This window comes from Pieris brassicae, unplaced genomic scaffold, assembly GCF_905147105.1.
Source record: "Pieris brassicae unplaced genomic scaffold, ilPieBrab1.1, whole genome shotgun sequence".
Classification (NCBI taxonomy): Eukaryota; Metazoa; Arthropoda; class Insecta; order Lepidoptera; family Pieridae; genus Pieris; species Pieris brassicae.
Genome location: NW_025576139.1, coordinates 32,641 through 37,640, shown reverse-complemented (window position 1 = coordinate 37,640; position 5,000 = coordinate 32,641). Strand labels below are relative to the sequence as shown.

General features: G+C 46.4%; 2 non-coding genes across 2 annotated transcripts; both read left to right on the top strand.

Annotated features, from left to right (window-relative positions):
* The first annotated feature begins 2,133 nt into the window (after positions 1–2,133).
* LOC123719573 lies at positions 2,134–4,039 on the top strand. Its single transcript, XR_006755639.1, has one exon. It is a non-coding gene; the product is annotated as a small subunit ribosomal RNA (ribosomal RNA).
* A 351-nt stretch (positions 4,040–4,390) lies between these two features.
* On the top strand, positions 4,391–4,547 carry LOC123719585. The gene has a single exon (XR_006755650.1). It is a non-coding gene; the product is annotated as a 5.8S ribosomal RNA (ribosomal RNA).
* The last annotated feature ends 453 nt before the right edge of the window (positions 4,548–5,000 follow it).

Here is a 5,000-nt window from a genome sequence, read left to right as displayed (position 1 = left end):
ACGTATCGCTATCGCTAACAAAACCCCACACCACACACCACCACACGTTACACACATATACTTGACAGAGTAGATACTATCTACATATATATCGACAGAGTTGTAGATATCGTGCCGTTGAACGGCATCTTGTCGCGTCGCGTGGCGATCTTGTACGAGAAACATTTTCCTCTGACATTGTATCGGAATAATTATTATAATTCATTATTATACATACATACATACATACATACATACATACATACATACATACATACATATTATTAATAAATATAATTGTTTTTTTTGTTTTTTCTTTTCTTCAAATAAACCCACATTGCCATTTCTCTGAGCGTGTGCTGCGAGCTTCAACGAGAAACATTCGGCGCGAAACTGTCGAGCGGCCGGCCGTCGCGCGCCGCACCTGTACGAGAAACATTTTCCTCTGACGTTGCATCGGAATAATTATTATAATTCATTATTATACATACATACATACATACATACATACATACATACATATTATTAATAAATATAATTGTTTTTTTTGTTTTTTCTTTTCTTCAAATAAACCCACATTGCCATTTCTCTGAGCGTGTGCTGCGAGCTTCAACGAGAAACATTCGGCGCGAAACTGTCGAGCGGCCGGCCGTCGCGCGCCGCACCTGTACGAGAAACATTTTCCTCTGACGTTGCATCGGAATAATTATTATAATTCATTATTATACATACATACATACATACATACATACATATTATTAATAAATATAATTGTTTTTTTTTTTTTTTTTCTTCAAATAAACCCACATTGCCATTTCTCTGAGCGTGTGCTGCGAGCTTCAACGAGAAACATATCTATCAATACAAATGTCTATGCAAAAAAAAGAAAACAAACAAAATCATATCAGTCAATAAAATAAATAATAATATTTTTTTACTACTACTACTACTACTACTAGTACTACTACGTGCTACTACTGCACGCCAATACACATACATAATAAAATGAAAAATCGTCTCTCTCTCGCTCGCTCTACGAGAAACATTCGACGTCCGCTCCAATGCCGACGCGGACTATTGCTCTCGGTATAGATGTGGAGCGAAACAGTCGTGCGCACAGCGTCGACTCGTTCTCGTTGCCGCGCGTCGTTCGTCTCAAATAGACACGAACGACGGACGAGAGAGAATGTGTTCTTGTTTTTGTGTTTGTGCGAAGTGTGAGAATATTATATACATATATTCGCGCATGGATGATATAGATATGGGTATGGATTTTCGGAGGAAATTATATCAAATTCGTATTTCGAATGCGAGACCGCCGAGATCTTTCCCAGCTCTCTCTCTCTCTGTGTGTGTGGTGTATAGTACATTTTATATATCTCTCTTGTGTCAACACAAAATAACAAAGAATATACATACTACTCCTCCTCATATTTTATATAATATAATATAAAATTATATTATAGCACCGCGTTCGCAGACCGTATGGTGATGTTACCAATCGACCAAGATTTGGGACCGTCTCCCCCGGTGTTATCTGTGATGTTAAAAGAATACGCTTCTAGGCACACCTCAACGCAGGGCGCCTAGCGTGTTCGACACGTGCGCGGTCGCCACGGCGACCGTATATGGAAAGAATGTATAAAAGAGGACGCACACGCGCCCATCGTCGAAACGGTGTGCGCAGCGTCGTGTTGGAATTTATCCCTCAAGCTCCGGGCGTTGATCGTATCTAGTGCGAATCATGCGTGTGTGTGCGCATGTAATTGCCAGCCGAGTTTTAATATGTTTACAATAACGTATTGAATAAAAATTGAGAAGTTGCGTTTAGATGAATGTTCAATTTTCAAATTGTCACAACATCGATTCCCGCCCGCGGGGTCGTGTTCGTTGCAGTTTTATGTCCCTCACAGTGGTCGAGCATCGTTGTACATCACCTCGTTGCGAGATCGTGACGGGACGGCCGCTCGTAGACCGGTCAAAGTTAGTCTATCGATATGAAGCGCGAACGTCGCGTCGCGTGCAAATTCGACGCGTTACGTTCACGCGTGTCGAGAAGGCGCGCGCGCAAGCGCGCGCCCCTCGACGCCGCCGAGCCAGCGGCTCGCCGAAGCCGCGTGACCGCGGTGTAGGCGTGTCGTTTGCGTAAGCAGCTCCCTGGTTGATCCTGCCAGTAGTTATATGCTTGTCTCAAAGATTAAGCCATGCATGTCTCAGTGCAAGCCGTATTAAGGCGATACCGCGAATGGCTCAATATATCAGTTTTGGTTCCTTAGATCTTACTCAGTTACTTGGATAACTGTGGTAATTCTAGAGCTAATACATGCAATCAGAACTCTGACCAGTGATGGGATGAGTGCTTTTATTAGATCAAAACCAATCGGCGGAGGGCCATGCGTCCGAAGTCGTTAATTTTGATGAATCTGGATAACTTTTGCCGATCGCACGGTCCAGTACCGGCGACGCATCTTTCAAATGTCTGCCTTATCAACTTTCGATGGTAGTTTCTGCGACTACCATGGTTGTCACGGGTAACGGGGAATCAGGGTTCGATTCCGGAGAGGGAGCCTGAGAAACGGCTACCACATCCAAGGAAGGCAGCAGGCGCGCAAATTACCCACTCCCGGCACGGGGAGGTAGTGACGAAAAATAACGATACGGGACTCTTACGAGGCCTCGTAATCGGAATGAGTACACTTTAAATATTTTAACGAGGAACAATTGGAGGGCAAGTCTGGTGCCAGCAGCCGCGGTAATTCCAGCTCCAATAGCGTATACTAAAATTGTTGCGGTTAAAAAGCTCGTAGTTGCATTTGTGCGCCGCGCTGTCGGTGCACCGCATCCGCGGTGATACTGACACGTCTGCGGAGCATATCGTCGGTGAGCCGGCGGTAAAACGCCGGTTCAATATCAAAATCCTATCGCGGTGCTCTTCGGTGAGTGTCGAGGTGGGCCGACAATTTTACTTTGAACAAATTAGAGTGCTCAAAGCGGGCTCAAAATGCCGCTTGAATATTTCGTGCATGGAATAATAGAATATGATCTCGGTTCTATTTTGTTGGTTTTCAGAACTCCGAGGTAATGATTAATAGGGATAACTGGGGGCATTCGTATTGCGACGTTAGAGGTGAAATTCTTGGATCGTCGCAAGACGAACATCAGCGAAAGCATTTGCCAAAGGTGTTTTCATCAATCAAGAACGAAAGTTAGAGGTTCGAAGGCGATTAGATACCGCCCTAGTTCTAACCGTAAATATGTCATCTAGCGATCCGCCGACGTTACTACAATGGCTCGGCGGGCAGCTTCCGGGAAACCAAAGATTTTGGACTCCGGGGGGAGTATGGTTGCAAAGCTGAAACTTAAAGGAATTGACGGAAGGGCACCACCAGGAGTGGAGCCTGCGGCTTAATTTGACTCAACACGGGAAATCTCACCAGGCCCGGACACCGGAAGGATTGACAGATTAACAGCTCTTTCTTGATTCGGTGGGTGGTGGTGCATGGCCGTTCTTAGTTGGTGGAGCGATTTGTCTGGTTAATTCCGGTAACGAACGAGACTCTAGCCTGCTAAATAGGCGTCGTCATTCAAGGTGTGCGCGACTCTCGGGGAGCGCAACTCACTGGCGACGTATTAAAATTCTTCTTAGAGGGACCGGCGGCTTCGAGCCGCACGAGATTGAGCAATAACAGGTCTGTGATGCCCTTAGATGTCCTGGGCCGCACGCGCGCTACACTGAAGGAATCAACATGTTCTCCCTGGCCTAGAGGCCCGGGCAACCCGTTGAAACTCCTTCGTGCTGGGGATTGGGGTTTGCAATTATCCCCCATAAACGAGGAATTCCTAGTAAGCGCGAGTCATAAGCTCGCGTTGATTACGTCCCTGCCCTTTGTACACACCGCCCGTCGCTACTACCGATTGAATGATTTAGTGAGGTCTTCGGACCGACACGCGGTGGCCTCACGGCCGTCGGCGTTGCTGGGAAGTTGACCAAACTTGATCATTTAGAGGAAGTAAAAGTCGTAACAAGGTTTCCGTAGGGGAACCTGCGGAAGGATCATTAACGTTGGTTTTTTCTTTTTGTTTTGTTGTTGTCAAAGACTCGCAAAAAAAGAAAAAAATACAAAAAACACGTGAATGATACGAATCAAAATCGAATCCGAGACGGTTGACTCTCTCTCGTCGATTCGCGACGTGTGCGTTGCGACACGCTTTGATTAGCGTTCGCTATCGCCTATTGATACTTTGAAATAATATTTTAATTTTTGTGTACAACCACGCAAATAAAAGAGATTTTCTTTCTTTTCATTTGTCGTACACGTTAATGATAAGTATTATTTTCAAATTTTTTTGTTTAATTTTTTCGCACCTTTTATATTTTCTCATACAAAAACACACACAAAAACAAAACGATTACCCTGAACGGTGGATCACTTGGCTCGCGGGTCGATGAAGAACGCAGTTAACTGCGCGTCATAGTGTGAACTGCAGGACACATTTGAACATCGACATTTCGAACGCACATTGCGGTCCGTGGAGAAATATCCAGGACCACTCCTGTCTGAGGGCCGGCTGCATAAAAACAAAAAGCCACACTGTTCGCGTGACGAGCGGCGATCGCTGCGACTCCGGTCGTAGCGCCGCATCTCTGTCGCGCGTGCAATTGACGGTTTCGCTAGGCCGCCGAGCGGCCGAACGATCCGTTCGAATATATGTTCGATTACGACTCGTCATCCGTATTGGCCGTGTTAAGCCACGTCTATACGATACTTTTGTCGCACAAATAAATTCTCCCCGCCGCACCGTGTCTCCCGCGGCACGGGTGCGCGTCGAGTCTTTACGCAACGACAACGACAACGACGACAACGACGTTCGCGTTTACGCGTCGCGCGTGTTTGCTCGCATCGTCCCGGTCCCGCATGGCGATCGCGCGACGGTCGGCGCCGGTGCGCGCGTCGACGTGTCTCGACGCTGTCGTTGAAAGTTGTCGCGTTCGGCTCAGTTTCTCTTACTCTCGCGAGAGG